This window comes from Grus americana, chromosome 21 (genome assembly GCF_028858705.1).
Source record: "Grus americana isolate bGruAme1 chromosome 21, bGruAme1.mat, whole genome shotgun sequence".
In the NCBI taxonomy this organism is placed as follows: Eukaryota; Metazoa; Chordata; class Aves; order Gruiformes; family Gruidae; genus Grus; species Grus americana.
The window spans coordinates 5,782,187-5,800,458 of record NC_072872.1 but is presented as its reverse complement, the minus strand read 5'-3'; the positions used below and the strand labels follow the sequence as shown (position 1 = coordinate 5,800,458).

Here is an 18,272-nt window from a genome sequence, read left to right as displayed (position 1 = left end):
CCGCCTGCCGCTAACAGAGGCATGGCATGGAACCGCCGAGCCTAAAAGCACAGGGGGCTTTCCCACGCAGGCGCTTTTCTGGGTTGAGCAGCAAGTGCAGCAGTCAGCCTGCAACCCCATTAGCTGCCCGGTACGGATGCTGCCGCCCGTGACCTTGACACCGCAGCCTTGTGCCCCGCTGGGCTCTTTTGGTACCTCTACCACGCCCCAGGCAGTACATAAGGCATTTCCTGATATCCTTCCTCCTCAGCACTGCTGTCAGATGCAATAACCAACACCAGTGTCTTTAAAATGTCCATGTTTCACTGCAGTGGAACAAAATGCAAATCAATTAATCTTAACCAAAAAAAAAAATCAAACTGGCCTCTTATTTTCCTTTCTTTTTATGAAGCTTTAAAGTTGCTTTTTGACTGTCCTGAATAATTGAAGTTAACATGAAAATTTAAAGTCTTTCAAGATTTCATTAAAATTCATTCTCTTTCCCTTTGGAGAATTGTCATTGCCGGAGTCCCATGTAGGGCAGACAGCACAAGCAGCTGCCTCCGTTCACAGCATTTAACTCCATTCTCTCTGGCTACAGAAAATTCCCTCTTAATTGTTTAATGGAGACCCTGAAATAACATCCTTCACTGCTCCCCATCATCAGCCTAATCCCACTCCCACTCGATTCCAGCACAAATCCTGTATTTACCTTATCTCCTTCAACCCATTTAAGCGCCACCAGTTCCCCACCACCGCTCCTGGCCCAGCAGCCCACAGCAGGAGCACAGCACGGTCAGAGGCTCCTGTAGTGAGCCAGGAGGACAGCCCCCTTCACCCCTTCCCTCACGCTAGTAAGCTGATGTCCTCCCTCCCCAGCTATTTCAGATACCCACGGCTGGGCACAGCCCTTCAGATTACTGAGGTCTTGCACGTCCCAGCAGGAGGGATCCAAATAACCCCTTCCAGCATCAGCCAGCCTCTAGCAGCGGGCAGTAGGCAGACACGTACCCCAAGGGCAGCGCTACTAGCGCGGTCCCTTCCAGGACGCCTGATGCTGGTGGCCATGGTCCTTCTAAGCGCCCCGTGCTCTGGGAAGCCAAGGCTATGGTGGGAAGACATGACTGCAGCACCACGGGAGCACCTGAGTAAATCCAGCCCCCGGAGCAGCAGGCGGGAGAGCAGAGCTCGGCACGGCTGCAGGGCAGAGGGGGGGATCCACAGGGCAGCACAAAGGGGGGTCCTGCACCCCGCAAGTACTCCGTTCCCGGAGCAGCAGTGAAGGGCTCGGCCCGAGCCCGCTGCCCACCTCCTTCACAACGGCAAACTGCCACATCCCTTTAAGCTTCTCATGAAGACCCTAGCCCAGGAAACCTAAAACAAATGGCAAAGTTTTTAGAAATAGGTATTTTTAAATTGCAAGGCTCCAAGTTGTCTTTAAAAGGCCAAAATTGCCTCCCCGGAGCATCTGCAATGCAGGAGGGGTAGCCCTTGGGAAAGCCATCACATAGCTTAACGCACAACAAGGAAAACAGCAGAGACCAGAAAAAAATGGAAGGTTAGAGCTGCTGTCAGCGCTCTTGAAATGACGCCGAGGCTATCGAACCCTCCTGGGCTTTTCTGCGAGAGGGACAGGTTTCCCATTAAATCACAGCACCAGACTGGAGGCACTGTTACCAATTAAGCGTTTGAACCTTTGGTGAAGCTCTCCCAATTTACCCCCACTTGACCAACTGACCCTGAAGATTTTGAACAGCCTCTATAAACTCTGTTGATCTTTACCAAAGTCAAACCCACGTGGGTTTTGTTTCCAGGAGGGAAAGAAAAGGGAAGTTATCAGGGAGCGAGAACGTTGTACTTGCACTGACCATTAACCTCACACTTTCCTTTTAAGCATAAAGTGACCCTTTTCTCCTCTTGGTAAAGGAATAAGCTGGCACTTCAGAACAGAGGTACGCTCCAAAAAAACTCTCAGCAGCAACACCAGCATTGAGCGTTCACTTTTCCACGCACCCATTCTTGTGTACCCCTTACGGGGAAACCCGCTGCCCCTCCCGCTGCAGGGAGAGCCGGCACAGAGTCCGTCTTCGCTCTCAGGGCTCTCTTCTCACAGCGGGGCTACTACATTGCCCCTTCCAAGAGGACGTAACGAGGACCAAACTACAGCCGTTGTGCCCGGTGATTAGTGCCAAGGACTGCAGCGTGAGTCCAGGCAAAGACAGAACACAAGGCAAGGACGCAGCGCTCCGGTCCCCGAGGCATTTCCTCGCTGGTCCACCAAGACAGGCCAGGTCCAGCATGACATCTCCCACTACCACGAAATCTTCTGGACCAGGAATGGCAAACCATGAGAGATTTATAGTCCTTTCCATGTACCGTCTGTACTTAAGAGTGCAGTAAAATCCAAGAGACAGATGCCAGGATGCAGAACAGTCTCTAGCTGCAAAATGCTGTGAGCAAACAGGGCTGTTATAAGGGATCATTAGCATGAAAGGAAACAGGCTGGGAGACAGCATGGCATGAAGATCCACAGCCAGGTAAAGCAGGATTAGAGAGGCAGGAACCACTCACTCCAAGCAAACAAGTTTTGGGCCAGCAGAGCTGGCAGTGAGATTCAGCGAAGGACTCGTAGCTGCCCGCTCCAGAGCCTTAGGGGTAAAACAAGGAAAAAAACCAAAATAGACCTCATTAAAAACTGCTTCCCGCCCCACTTCTCTAAGCCACCATACTGCCGGTGGTACAAAAGCAAAAGCACAACAGGATCCAACGGCACCAGCTCCCTTCTGCTTCAGAGTCCTGCAACTCTGGGCATTTCTTCTTGCCTGCCCCTAACATGCTCTCCTGCAGAACTCGAAAGGCATCATTTCTGCCTGCCGGAGGGCCAGGAAGACAAGCTGCAGTCTTTTCTGTGATCACAGAGCATTAATGGTCTTAGCAGGAAGCCAAGGCGGACAAGATTTTATTTTTTTAATAGAAGATTTAAAACTGAAGAAGAAAGGTTCAATCCATCTACACGGGATGTCTGGTGCGGGTCCCAGTCACGCAGTGGGAATGTGGGAGCATCAGGAGAAGCCAGCCTTGTCACCTTTCCTGGGATGGAAAGCATCACTACCAACTCTGGCTCCTGGTGCAGAGACGCAGGAGAAAGACAGTCCCTACTTTAAAGTGTTCCAGGTATCCTTATCTCCATCTTCACGATCTCTCCCCAGCCACTGATGCCTAGTCAACCACTTGATACTCAGCCCATCCCACTTCTGCAAAAATGCAGTTTTATTCACACTGCTCTAACAAGGAGAAAGGGGTAGAGCTAGGGGTTTTTTTGTGGCAGTGGGTAAATGGGACAAGGTCTTTCTGCCCCCTCTCCCCGTGTGTTCTGCTCAGCCCTGCCACCTGCACAGGAGAGCTCCCTCCGTGCTGAGAAGCCTCCAGGCACCCACACACGCTCGCTGCTGGCTGGGCTAGCCACTGCCCGGGAACGGGCTGATCCAAGCAATCAGCCTCCCACGCACACGTACTCTGCTCCCTTGAAGCTGTAAGTTCCCATCACACAAGGCGTCCTTGTGTGTCAAGACCAAATGCATCCCCAGCTCCCCTGCCCCCCTTTCAGTCCAAGAAAGGAGATAAATGCTGTTCTTACCTAGTAATGAATAATCCAGAATCCATGTGGGAGGGGACAGCACATGCAAAAAAAACAGAGCAAAAACAGTTGGTCAGACCAGAATAAACTCTGCCCCACTCCTCCCTGGGCAGCACAGGCTGGTTCCGCTGGCCATGGAGAAAAACTCGCCGGACTCAGGGCGAGCGAGGGATCACTGCGCTCAGCCAGCCCCGATATCTGACTCTTCACCCCCTGCACAAGAGGTTCCCCACCCCACACTCTCTGACTTGCAGAAGCCTGCAGCCCCCCGAGAGCAGCCCAGTGCTCAGCAGACCTGCAAAGCATCATCCCTCACCCACCCTGACGCCAAGCCAGAGAAACCAGATCAAAGCCTCATGAAGAACAGCCTGGATAAAAGCAAAGGAGAAATCCTGACTCCTGCAGATCTGCAGGGACTCCAGCAGAAGGCAGATAAGCCTTATCAGTGGCAGAGAGGACAGCAGAGTCCCTGGTTCCTGCCATGCTGCTGTGGCTCAGGGAGCAGACCTGACCTCCTGCAGAACAAGGCTGTGCGGCACTCGAGTCCCGGGGGGCAGCAGCCCACCCACAAAAGTTAACCCAATAAGGGGGAAAGCAGACAGAATAAGTGGCAGAAGAGCCTGCCTTTCCCCAGGAAGGGGAGATGGCCGAGCAGTGCTTGAGCCAACCAGACAAGGAAGGAGGTGCCCACTAAAACCCACACAAAGAATGTATTTGGTGGCAGGGAAGAGGCACAGTGGCGCGAAACACAGAGCCAGGCAGCATCGGTTAACGCAGTGTGAAACGGGTCACACATCTCAGGGAAAAAGGATCCATCTGCCAAAGACACATGGAGCGGCATCTCTCAGGAGCCCTGCCAGGATGGAGGGGTATGGCCAAGGGACACAGCAGTCAAAGGATGCCCAGGTAGTGAGGATGGGGAGGAAGAAGGCAGCAACCAAGTTATTTCTCTTCTGGCAACTCCCTTCAGGCTGGATTTCCACCAAGCCTCAGACCTCTCTGCCCCCACTCTGCAGCGCAGCAGCCAGGGTATTACACAGGCTCTTGGCAAAGAGAAGAGACAGAGGCGAGCAAGAGAGCAGACTCTCCTGCCCTGGAGGTCCCGGGTCCATCTGTCCTGCGTCACCACGTGCACCAGACACGTAGCTCACATGGCAAAGGCTAGCAGGACCTCCAAAGGCTGTTGCTGGCAATTCCATTATCACCTCTTCCTCTACAGCCTCCCCACAATGTCTGTTCCACACAACACAGTCAGCCCTTCCGTTCGCCGCCGCCGCCGCCGCAAGGGATATACCTGAAACACCCCATGGGGGGAATGCACAAATATTACAAGAGTCTTATTCTGCAGTCAGCCCCAAGGGCTGAGACAAAGTGGGCAAAGCTCAGGAGACTTGAGGGAGCCAGTGAACCACAATCAGCTGGAGGAGCTGAAAGCAAGAAACTGCAAGCAAGCTGCCCCACGCTGCGTCAATCTCATTTCCTAATAGCAGGTTTTAATCTCCTAATTGGGCTGCAGCAATGCACCCAGCACAGGGACGGGGTTATGCAGCTGAGGTCACCTGGATGGCTCAGAAAAAGCTAGGCAAGGAGCCAGGGCTGGAAAAGCCCCAACGCCTCCAACAGCACTGGGGACAGCCCAACCCTCTCGCTCACCCTCCCCTGGAGGCAGAGGAACATTGCTCTGCTAAAATCAAGGGAGAAACCATGGCACAACAGGGACTCACCTGAGACAACCTAAGGATGTAAATGCACAAGAGGGGCATGCTCCTGGTTGAAGAGAGCAGCTTGCCGTCAACACGCAACACCCCCTCCCTGCCCAGTGGCAGGATATAAAGCAACAGGAGCAAACCCAGTTCTTGTGTTAACTGTGCAGAGAAGCGACAACGGAGGAAGACTTGGGCCTGCACTTGTTGATCCTACCCCAGCCCTGATAAAGCAATTATGAACCCTGATAAGTCTCCTTGCCATCTCTTTTGGGTGACCACTTATTTGTCCGCTCCTCCCATAAAGGTGCGGTGTGTCCCTACTCTGCTGGGCTGAGACGATGCCTGCAGAGGGACAGCTCACCCTCCCTGCAGCAGCAGGGCAGACCCAGATTAACTCTCCTCTGGAGAAAGGTAAGAGCTGGGACCACAGACAGCCCAGGAAGCAAGACACCAGTAGACACCCCCCCACACACACGTTCATCTGAAGGGCCAAGCCACACGGTGGCCCAGCTGTTCTCTCTTTACAGCTCCGATGGCCCAGGCGTGGAGCCTGCAATGCTGTGCTGCAGCGGGGAGCTGGATGGTGCTGTGCCCTGGCCACAGGGACCAGCCCATCCCCTCACCCAGCCGGCCCCTCTGGGCTACGGCGTGGCATAAAGATGCTCTAGATCAGGAGCCACATCCCATCCTACCGGCGGGCATGCCCTCGGGACTGGGTCAATCTCATTCTGCTTTAACATAGGGTCCTAAGCTGAGGGTGTCATCCTTGCAGCTTCCCTCCTCGGTGAACAAGGAGATAGCCCTCCAAGAGGGTGCCGAGACCAAAATGCAGGTTAGAGGTGCTCCAAAATTCCCTTAAGATCAGCACGGTGGACAATACAGACTCAGAGCAATGACACCAATGCAAACCGCCTGGAAGGGGTTAGGGAGCAGCAGGCCAGGAGAAAGCAAAGTCACATACCCACAGCACATACCCTGGCTCCCGTGGTGAGGGAGCGGGCATCTCTCCCAAAGCGGTAAGGCCAAAAGGGCAGCAAGAGCCCAGCAGAGCCAGGGAACAGCAGCAAACAGCTGCTGCCACCGCTCCAGCCAGCAAGGGTTGCCAAGGCTGCTGGGCTCTGTATACGCAGCAACAACCTTTGAAGTCAGGGCAGAGGAATGTGCCCCGCTTCTCTCCGCCAAGGCAGGGCAAGAGACACCGCGCTTCCGCAGCCACCTCTCTGCTCTTCACCTGCCGCCTGGCCCGGGACCATCCCCGCGACACACAGAAGCAGGGGTCCGCGCTCCATCCTGCCGTTAGGCAGCGAGCCACAGCAGGGCAGGAGGAGTGAGCTGTGGCCATAAAGCATCGTGCCCTCTAAGCGCTTGCTTCCCAGGAGTACGGCGCTTGGGAGCCGGAGGACAGTGCCCACCAGCCTGGCCGGGTCATGGTGCTCGCCCCGTGACATGAGGAGACGGCTGTCCCCTCCCCAGCCCCACGATTCTCCCATCTCTGAGCTGCTCTGACAGCCCCTTCTCTGGGGGAGGGAGCCCACTGCGCAAATCCTTCATCGATCGAGGCCATGGGCTCCTTCTGAACAAATTCCAACAAATTTTGGGTGTTGATTCCCATGTAGGCAGTTTTCTGCCTGTAAACAATTATTCCTGTATTTTGACACCCCCAGAGCGTAGTCAGACCATCTGTCTGAACTGCAAGGCTGTTAACTGGCATCAAACTGCCATTAGCTGCAGATGCAGAGCTAGCCCTAGGATTACCCTGAAACAACCACCAAACCCCCGAAACGCACACACGAGTTACGATGCAGTTGAAATGAACCGGCAGAGCCAATTATCTGTCCCCAACGGGCATTAAGTGCCACGCAGACCCCACATCCTCACCACGCAGCTTCCACAGCCCGAGCTGTGACTCTGCCCGTCCCGTGGACCGAGACTCCCACAGAGCGAAGCCAATTGGTTCCCACCCCAGTCGGGAGTAGCATCCGGCGTGATACCCAGATCTCCCACGTCCTACACAGCCGTGATTCCTCTAACAGGTCAGCGTTACGGTGGCTGGTTTCCAGCCCTGCTCCAGGGCAAAAAATGTAACACATTAAGATGTAAAAGATGCAAGATTTACTGTGAAGGGAAAGCCTTTAATCTGAGCAAGGCTTCAAGCAAGTGCCAGCTCCTTTCAACTCTACACTAACACGCGCTGCTAAAGGACCGGCTGTTGCTCAGGAGGAGCGTGGCAGGGAGGGTAGCTCTTACGAGACATGGCAGTACGGATTCCCAGCCCCACCAGCTGCTGATCGTACAGGCTGGAGTCAGAAGGGTACGTGCGTATACGCTCAGAGGTAACGCTGTCTCGCATCCCATTCCACAAGCACCACAACACGCGGAGAGGCAGGCACGCACCATCACGAGCTGCACGCAGGCCAGGTGCGGTGAAGCCGCTTCTGCCAAGGGCTCGGGCCATACGTTTGCGTGAAGCACGACCGCTCTGGGAGCGATGTGCCACGCAGAGAGCAGCCTGTCTGGCAGAGCAGGGAGCAAAGCCCTGGTGTCTCACCTCACTTAAGTCCCATTATACTCCATGCAATGGGGCACAGAAGCCACGGGGCAGGGTGGCCAGGAGTAGGAAGAGAAGCTCCCTCTGACAAGCCACCATTCCCTGCACAAAGCCCTGACCATGCCAGGCTCTGTCCGATGCTCCTCTGCGGGGTACCCTCCTGCAGCAAGGGCAAGCCATGCACCCCTCCTATTCAGGCAGAAACAGCGTTGGTCCCACCAATGCTGTGCACATCCCTGGTGTCCTTCCTCAGCTGCTGCAGCATCCTTCCTCCTCCCCCAGTGCATGCTCCCAGCAGGGAGCTCCCACACCTCCCTTTCCTGCACCCGGAGCTGCGAGAGGCAAGTGGGGTCTCCCGCATAAAAGCCCCGGTAGCCTAATCCCTTGGCGCTGCCCCCCTCCTTCCCACCTGTGGAAGATCCACCCCCCCCCGGGAGCCCTCTGCACAGACTAACCCGCAGCAGTGCGGGAAGCGCCCGTCCGCTGCAGCGGAGTCCTTGCAAACCTGCATGCGCAGGGCCAGAGTGCAGACCTCTGCGGTGGGGAGGGGGAAAACCCCTGCTGGAAAGCAGAGCAAAAGGCGCAGAATATGTGCGAAGGAGCCAGCCAGCCACCGGACTCTGCGAGGGAAACAGAAGCCCCGGAGCAGTATTTTCTCCTATCATGACAGATAGGCTGGCCAGAGGGTCCCTAGGGGCTGGAGGCTCACTGCCTGGGTTCACAGGGCAGGGGCTCCAGCCCACGCTGCTGCTTCCCTTCGTCCTCCGGCAGAAAGACACCGACCCGCTCGGGGGGCCGATTTCCGGGGGCAGCACTTCACCAAAGGGTTCCCACGCTTCGGCTGGGCGGAGGGGCTGGGACATCCAACATCCTCGCCCTGGGGAAGAAGAAAGCACTCGGCGCCTGCTCCCCTCTCTGCAGAGGCAGCGTTAACACGGCACACGCAGCCGCTGGCAGACGGGGAGCGGGCAGCTCCCTTCTGGGCATGCAAGAGCCCAGTGCTGCTGCCAGCCGGCCCTGCCAAGCGCGATGCTCCCGGAGAGCAGGGCTGGGCTCTGCAGGAGTGCACGCACGCCGGCACGCTTGCCAAGGTGGCACCCACCGGCGTGGGCACAGCCACTGCCCCACTGGGTGGGAGGGCTGGCAGCACAGCTGTAAACGGCAAGGCAGGAGTGGGGATAGACACTGCCTCCTGCTTTCGGAGACAGCTTGCCCACAGGCCTGCATCACCAGGAGCGGTCCAGCTGCCATCTTACAGCATCTCTTTCCTTTTGTCTCTTCCGCTCTCCTGTAGGCGGGGTTGTAAGAGCCCAGCCTGAAACACAAAGGCAATGCTCCACAGAAAATGAGCATGCAGGGAAGATGGGCTAAATCCAGACGGACCTGCAGTTCCTGCAATAGACTCTGCACGACAGGAGCACGTGGGTGGGCATAATGTCAAGTTAAGAAGAGTTCAGAGCAGCAGAAGGCAACACTGCACACCCTATGCTCCCACTGGCAAGGCTGCTCCCAGAACCGTACCCCTAAGCAGAGGACGCTTCCACATTTTGTGAGGTTGTACATCACCATCCACGCACCCTCGAGTCGCAGCTTCTCCCACCAGTCCTGCCCTGCTCCTTTCTGCCTCCGTGGCATTTAAATCCAGATGCTACAAGCAGAGCTGCGCGACAGGACGTTGCCGAAAGCATCGCTCGCAGCCTCAAGGGAGACAGGCTGCTCTTCCACAGGGCCTTTGCAGAGTCTCAGAGAGACTCCCTTGGGCAAAGAAAGTGCAAGTCCAGCTGGCTAAGAGTCTAACCGAGAGCTGTCTGGGAGAAATTATCAGTCTAGAAAAACAATTCCAGCCTGGGTTTCTGTAGATTCTCTCCTGCTTCAGTGCCTGGGAACTGGGTCCCAGCCAGCAGCTCTGAGCTCAGCAGGCAAGGGTTCTCATGAGCCAGAAGAGCATGAAGTAGATCAGCTGGTGTCAGTAGGAAGCTTGGGACGAAGGCAAAGTTTAGGAGGAATTCGGCAGAGATGTCCCCTAGCTTGAATCCAAAGCAGACATGCTCCCAGGCAGCCAAAGTTTCGTCCACTAACAAATCTCTGAGCAATTTCTATCTACCATCAGCTTCACTTCTACCCTCAAACGGAAGGGTCGTGTTCTGTCCAAACCAATTTGCCCATGCTGCTATGAAACCCCGCTGAAAACAGACAGACTCCTAGCACTTTACCCCAAAGATCACTTGAGATCTGCGTATTTGCCATTCCGATGCAGCCCTCCACAGTAAGCAGGGCAGCGAGTGCCGCCGCACAACCGAGCACCAAGCAAGCTGCTGTTTCTCTCCGTTTTGCTGAGCAAACGAGGTGTTACCCTGGAGAAGGCAGAGCAGGTACCTGGGCCCGTCTGCAGCACACCACCTCTTCAAGCATGCCCAGGGCAGACTCCCATTGCGATGAGACTAGCAAAAGGAACGGCAGTTTAAAATAACAGGCTAGCTCAAGATGTATGCCTATACCCTTCATCCCACCGAGGCAGCTCAGAAAACCCTCCTGCAGTTTGTTAGCAAATAAAGCCTGGGACATGAGCTGGTCTGGAAACTGCCCTGCCGAGGAGAGAAATGCCGTGCAAACCAGGGAGCTGTCAAAGCCCCGGGTGAGATTAGAACTTGTGGCAGGACCCTGCAGCGAAGGATGACGAAGCAAGACAGCTCCTTTCCCAGGGGATGAGAGTTCAGCGTACTCAGGGAGAGAAAAATCAAGTTCATCTGAAAAGAAAAACAACGCGGTGTGAGATCGGGAAGCACGTTTACCCTGCGCCACATCAGACAGCCAGCTCCTACAGAGCATCCTTCGAAGGTTCTGCGAGGCAGCATTAGTAGCAGACCGAGGACTGCAGCTAACAGCCCCTGGAAACGGGGCGCAGCAGCAGCCTGGTGCAGGCAGCCAGCTCGCAGCAGGGAAACAAGCTGAGGGAGGACACCGCGAGCGCAGCCGCACAGCCTGAGCTGCCGTACGGAGCACGTCTCATCTCTGCCCGGGAAAAAGACCAAGAAGGCGGCAGGTAAACCTTAGTGAGCGCAGGGCTCGATGAGCAGACGCAAGAAGAGTGCTTCCCCGCAGGAGAAGGTGGGGAGAGGCAGGGATCCAAGCCCGCGAGCCTGTCTGCACTGCTAGCCACGATTCATCGCCCCAGAGCCTCCCGGCTCCAAGCAGCTCCAAACAGAGCCCTGTCTTCTCTCCAGCAATGGGAAAGCTGCTACCTACAGCTGGGCTGAGGCCAGCTGACAAACCAGCCTGGGACCGTAAGACCCTCTCAGGTCTTGCCATCCATCCCTCCATCCAGGTGGCACCTCAGAACCCACGAGAAGCAGGACTCTGCCACGTGCAGGCTCTCCAGCCCAGCACTGCACAACTGCTGGGACCAGCTTCTCCCCACGCAGGCGGGTGGCCCTTGGCAGGCTGGGCAGTGCCAGCCCTTGTAGCCCCAGGCCTGAGGAACCTGCCCCCATCGTTCCCCAGGCGGGCAGGTAAGGTGGCCTCAGATCCCGAGGGGTGCCAAGCACCTGCAGCTCTCACCTCTCTGCCCCACCGGCGTCCACGAGCAGCCTGACATCAGGATGTGGGATTTGACCTGGGGGTCAAGAAGGTCTCAGGGGAGCCCAGGGGCTCAGCTTCCCACAAAGCAATGAAAGCATCAGATCCCTTTGATATAGGGTCTAAACTCAGACATTCTTTTTTCTATTTACTAAAGCCACTTCTGGAGGCAGAAGCTTCTCTCTCACACTCCCAGGTGTGAAGGCTTGCCCAGGGCTCTGTCAGGACCTTTAAGGCTGGCCTGGGTTATTGCTCAAGATCCCTCAGTGCGCGTAGAAGCGAAACGGGCACTTGCTCCGATGGAGGCTCTTGCTCCACCATAAAGCAGCGCTGCCCCTAGGCTCAGCCAGCTGCGTACTTCCCTGAGTAAGTGGGTGGGAAAATCCAGCCTTTGATGTTCCACTGAGCGGCTCCAAAACAAAGATAGACTACAGGAGATAAAAAAACACCAAACAAACTTCACAACAGGATATATCCGTTAGATAAAATGGGAAAGAATTTCATTTCCACAGAAGGCAGACTGCATGTGGTCCATGGAATAACCAAACGGCAGCTGTTTTCCACACTGCCTTTTACAGACATCGTGCTAGCAGAGCACCGACTGGGTGGTACGGACTACCCAAAACCTGCGTTAGCGCTCCAGGAAAAGCCATCCCAACAAAGGCTGCTCCCTGCGGGTAGCCGTTCTGGGCAAGGCAGCTTCCCCACAGCCTTACCTCAGCCTGCCCAGAGAGCAAGAGCCTTTCCCAGGTACCCGCAGCTGGACGTTATCCAGCTCATCGTTCACATGGTCCACACAACAGGCAGCAGACACAAGCAAGCAAGTTGAAAAAAGCAATCTGAAAAACAGTAGCAATTCATCGCTAACGTGGATTTCGGTCCTAGAAACTGGAAGCAACGACAGATTAGCACAGACCAAAAGAGCTGCGGCCACTCAATCTAGAGGAACGGCATCGGAGGGGAGAGGTGATCAATCCTTTCAAGTACGTAAGCAGCTTCTAAGCAGAAAAGGAAGCAGGTTGTTCTCCGTATCGGGGTGGACAAGTAAGATGCTCTGTGCAAGTTGCTACCATTAATTCAGACAGACCACCCCAGAAAGCAAGTTTACATCATAATTCTGTAGCTACTTCCCGACCTTTAACCATCTTTGTAGCCAGACCATTGAGAAGCTTCACAAGGTTGGCTCCGTTTCCTGGCAGCCCAGACCACGATGCCCTCCCAGGCAGCACAGAGAAGAGAGGAAGGCGCTTGCATCAACACCACGCTGCAGCCAGGCATTTTCTGGGTTGATGGGGCAGCCTCACAAAGCTGCTTTTCTTCCCAGCAGGCCCACGGCTGCCCCCTCCCCTCTTCCTCTCACCATCCTCTTCCCCCTGAAAAGAGACCCAGAGCTCAATAGCGACACAGATGAGCCCAGCACATGGAGCTTTGCCGCTCCAAAGCCCGGCTTAAGGCAGCAGAGAGGGAAGAAAGGAATAATGAGCGACAAGCCTCATTTGCAGTCTGGCAGTGCCACCTCTACTATCTAAGCTGCAACCAGAGCCCTCTGCCGCCACATCTATGTGATAATTAAAACGTGTAAAACTGGCAGAAAAGGAAGTTTTTACAAAAGCCAAAAGAATGGCTGTCACGTGGTGAGGCTCGACGCGGGAGCTTTGTGCAAACCACTGCCAGCCTTGCCGCGATGGACCCAGGGCTCTGCTCAACTGAGACACGAGAGAGGGACCAGCTGGCGCGGCACATCACTGCGAACACCAGGGCTTGCCCGGGAAGCACGCAGATCCCTCTGCCCTACGTGTCGGCTCTTTACTGCTCTAGTTCACCCGCCGAGAGAAGGCTGCTGGCGTCTAGGCCGCGTGCGTTACGCAGCACCGCGTCCCCAGGTATTACATCTGGCCACGTAAGATGCACCAGGAGCTCAGCCTTGCAGCGCCTGGTCAGTATAAGGTGACAGATCGCACGAGCGTTACGAAGAGACAAAAGCCTCTGCTACCAGAAGCGGCAGGACTCTACCACAGGCACCCCTCTCATCCCAGCTCTCCACTCACGTGCCGAGTGCCAGTGAATAACCTCACAACCTCAGGTTTTGTGTGCCAACAGGGGCAAGTCTGGGAACAAGCAAACACCTGAGTTCAGCTTCAGATAGCCAGCTGATTTGGACCTTGCAATTCTTCTGCCTTGAGCAACAGCACAGCCCAGAAGCAAAGGTGAGCGCTTGAACCACCTAACCCAAAAGATTGGGTCAAAGCAGCGGAGCACAGCTGTGAGTGGGAGACCTGACCAAACAGATCAGAATCCTGCTTTACGTGAGAAGTACCTCTAGGGACACAGGGTACTCCTTCAGCATCCTCCAAGACTGTCCTCCAAGGAAACTATCTCCAACCATACTATTCCACCAAGCAAAACAGGGCTTGTTCCGAGAGCTAAATATACGCCTCGGTCCCTAGGGGTTACTAACAAACCCTGGCAACAGGACGGCAGGAACTCTGGTAATATTGTAGGATTTGCCCAGCCCTCTAAGAATAACTGCACTGCCTATGAGAACATCACAGGAATTAGCTGCCTCCTGCCCACTACACCCCTGGTACCACGCAGGAGCCAGGAACCCGCTGCTCTGGGGCAGGCACTGAAAGAACACGGATTTGCAGACTAGCTCAGCATTGGCTCAAATGGAAAATTACTTTTTCTACAGGATTAGAAGGTTCACCCTCAGCTTCCTGCGGGGAACAGTGCAGTGCTGTGCCTGGCGCAGTCCTGCCTGGGTGTCAATGGAAAAATAACCAGCAGTTCTCTCCATAAAGAGATTAAAACCTTTTTACGTGAACAACAACCGATGAGGGAGGGAAGGGGAACTCTGTGGGAAGCATGTGCACACAGGACATCATGCTTCTACTCTTCAGGCATGAGCTGCTATGCCAGCAGCAGCCGCCGCGGGAAGGCAGAGCCCAACTCTTCCCCAGCACGGCTTGCCCCGAGTTTCCCCAGCCATCCCAGGGCAGCGCTGCCTTTCCTTGCTGGAGCTCCACAGGCACTCTGCAACTCCCACTCCAGCTCCCCACACCTCCCGTGGAGGGAGAGGAATAGCTCCCAGCCTTGCAGCACCCAAGCAAGTCCACACAAGAAGCCCCCAGCCAGGCAGGGATGCCAGCTGCTTTCCAGCAGCCTCACGCCCTAACCGCCAGACCCAGCGCCGCACCAGCACTGCTCTTCAGCTGGGAGCCTTCCCCAGCCCCGCAGAGGTGCTGCCTCCCCAGCCTTCGCCTCTCCCATCCTTTGACAAGCTCCGGCATTGCCCAAATTCTCTCCGAGAGGCGCCAGTGCTGCGGGGAAGCTACCAGCATCCTTACAAGCCGGTGTCTGCCTCTGCATCCAGGGGCGCTCGGGGGATGCATAGCTGGCATTCCAGGCTGGCAGAGCTCTGCCGCATATAATCCACCTGACCAGGGCACATGCCAGAACAGGTTACGCAAACAGAGCACATGCACGCCGTCAGGGAGAGCAGTCTTGGGCATGGGAAGGGGAAAAAAGGCTGGAGAAGGAGATGTATCTTCGTACGTATTTAAGGGTCCTCAAGCCAAAACCTTCCAGCTGGGGTGCAGAGCACTCTGACCCTTCCGGCTCTGGAAAGTCAGTGTGATAGAGATTGGTCCTTTGTGCACTGCAGAGGGAAAAAGAAGACATTCAACCTCATCTCCTCATCTTGCCCAAGTTCCCCCAGAGATGGGAATGGAGCGGGACTGTTCTGCCAGCATTGCCACCCTTGTCTGGGCACCGTGACCACAAGCGAGGACACAAGCTCAAACAGGACTCACTGAGATGCTGCTGCATCCCCTTTCCCTCCTCCCAACCTGCAACGTGGAGCAGAGCAGGCAGAGGTACGCTGCAGACGGAGCACTACCCATGGCCCACATGGCCAAGCGATCACGCACCCCGAAATCTGCAGCCTGCTGGGCCAGCCACACAGGGGAGGACAGGCACAGCTGCAGGGAAAACAGGCCAGGAGGGGACTGGAGAAAGAGGCAGCTTCTTAGGCAAGTTTTTGCAGCACAAGGACCTGCCCAGCCTTGCGCTGAGGAAGCCACGCGCCCGCCCTGCAAACAGAGAGCACCCGAGCATGCACACACAGGCAGGTGTGCAGCCTCCCCGCTCCTCCCAGGCTGGGGCACACCAGGGCACCCCAAAAGGACTGGGGTTACAGCACTGGGGGGACTGCAGCCTTGGCAACTCCTGTCTGGGAGCCTTACGGTGATGGTGCTGGAGGAGAGCCTAGAACGAGAGGCTGCTGCGGCAGGACCAACCATCCCTCTGGTTCGTGTCCTCTTGACTGCTGCTGGTAGCGGATGTTTTAACAGAAGAGTGCCAAAGCCAAGCAAGGACCAAGCAAGCTTGCCTATACCCTGTACCATTCCATGATCTGGACATCAGCTTTTCAGGGACTTCCTCAGCCAGAACTGGCTTAACTTACACAATTGCCGAATAACTGACTGACCCACCCATCGTGATTTAGCCTAATCCTTTTTCAGCCCCTTAATATTTCTGGCTCTTTCACCATCCATTGACAACAAATTCCTTTGTTTAACTCATCTCCATGTAAGAGCGGCCTTTCTTTGAGCCTGCTGCCTAGTTCCTCCACCCCTCCAGTCTTTATCAGGAGAAAATTGATCTCCTATACACTGATCTCCTTCACACCGACCTCTCTAAGTGAAAGCCTGCCCCAAGCCAAGAGGTCCCAGTGCCTGCATGGGCAGAGCTGTGGGCTGCCCGGTCCCGCGGAGACATGCCAACAGCGGTGCACAGAGGCAGGGGCGATGCGTGGTGTTTAGGAGATGGGGATGTTACTCTTTGAAGGCAATGCTGGAAGCCCCCAGAGTGGGCAACCTCTGTCAGGACCTTTCCTCTCCCTGCCACGCACCCTTGTGCCCAGAGTCACCAAAACTGGGATCTGCCAGTGACACAGCAGAGCGGGTGGCCCAAGTCCAGCCCCATGGCTCCCTCCTCCCTTGGCCCGTAGCAGCAGGCAGAAGGCACCGTGCACTTGGTATCCCCAGGCGTGGTGGCAAGAAGCCATACAGAGTGACCAGAGATTTCCCTCCCCCTTCCCAAGCTTGTTGGGGATCCAGAAATTTGGCACTCAAGATGGACCCTTAACCAAAGACAATGAAACACACCCCAGAGAGCTGCCAGAGACAAAGGACAACCTATGGAGAAGGGGGTCTCTCCCTCACCAGGGTTACGTCACCCCTCACCGTATAGGGACACGCATCCATCTCCGTGCCATTGTTTGCAGGCAACCTCACTGCCCAGGAATGCAGCGGCCGTGGGGGCAGGGAGACGTGCGGAGGGTGGGAAACGCTTCCCACACAGAAGAGCTTGCTCCTCAGCACATCTATTAAACAAAGCCACAAGTGACCTGGCTACTTATCTGAGGAAGCGCCAGCCACCCCTGGAGCAGAGGGCTGATAGACAACAGCAGCTCCATCACCCGGCTCCACATCTGGCTGCAGGACCCCACAATCAGAGCAGCAGGTCACAGAAAGCATGCAGAGCTGCACACGTGCTGGGCCTGAAGCTTCCCCACACCTAAATCCACCTTTTAGCCAATCCACTTAGTTATACATCCTCCAAGACTTTCAAATTCTCAGCTGATGCTCTGCTTGCCGCAGAGACGCCCGGTAAGAACTATCTGAGCTTTGTTTTATGGCTTGCTTGGCACTACTGAGGAAAGCCCTTAGGCTTTCATGACCCATTAGAACTGAAGAACAGGTTGTTCCCTGCAGAGAAGCAGGGATGGGGTAAGGGAGGGGGGGGGACAGCATTCTGGGGTGGGTATGGGGTTGCGGGTCACTTGAGAGACACAGCCCATGGTCACTGCGCCCAGCAAACACCTCTCTCCCAAAGCCCTGCATCCATCAGCGTGCCTCCGCTGCACTGGTATTCCAGTCACAAGACAAAGGCAGCAAGAAACAGAGGATTTCTGCAAGTCTTGGTGCCTGTGCCCCTCAGTCTGGGAAAAGTTTAAGGCAGCAACCGTGGTGAAAGCAGCACGAGGGCTCACCTAGACGGAGCTCAAATGGCTCCTCGTGACAGTTCCCCCATGCAACTGCCAGGAGCTTCCACTGATCCTAGTTTATCTCTTAGATAAACAGCATCAGTTAAAACAATTTGCTCAGGGATTTTATCACTACATAAACAGACAGCCCAGTGTAACAAGGAAAGCTGAGAGAGAAACTGGCTGTAAGCAGGAGATGGACAAATAAAACAGACAAAGAACCTCTTTTCTCAAAGGCTGACTCCCCAAGAGGACGACTATCCCAAATGAAGCTACAGCTTGTCCCCGGCCAAGCTCTCAACAATCCCAAGCCACACAGATGGCTCCCACATGCCAGCCAAAATGATTTGCTTGGGTAATTAACTGAGGGAGAGAACTCAATTCTGACCCCGTAGCCTTAACAGATCTGTACATTAGTAAAGTTTTCAGGTACCAACAGAATGAGAAGTGGCAGAAAAAGGATCAGCCTGAACAAATCCCCTGGCAAAAAGAGATGGAGCCGCAGTACAATCCTGCACCTCCCGTAGGAAAAAAATGCCACCATGATAAAAATGCCACTGAAAACACTGACAAGGATTCCAGTTATATAAAACACGGCAGTGAAGGAGCCATTCCCTCTGGGAAGGCACACAGGGAAGAGCAGACTGCCCAAACGCTTGCCCGGTCTGTAACCGGACCGCAGCATGGGACAGCACAGCTAGGCAGGGGCACAGAGCCAGCCCTCTCCGGCTCCTGTCCCACCGGTGTCCCTTTCAAACGCTGCCACCCAGGAGTTAC

At 55.3% G+C, this 18,272-nt stretch overlaps 1 protein-coding gene across 6 annotated transcripts in view; it reads right to left on the bottom strand.

Moving 5' to 3' along the window:
- AGRN (agrin) overlaps nucleotides 1-18,272 on the bottom strand; it is a 124,694-nt gene that overhangs the window by 85,199 nt on the left and 21,223 nt on the right. The gene's annotated exons all lie outside the window — the stretch shown is intronic.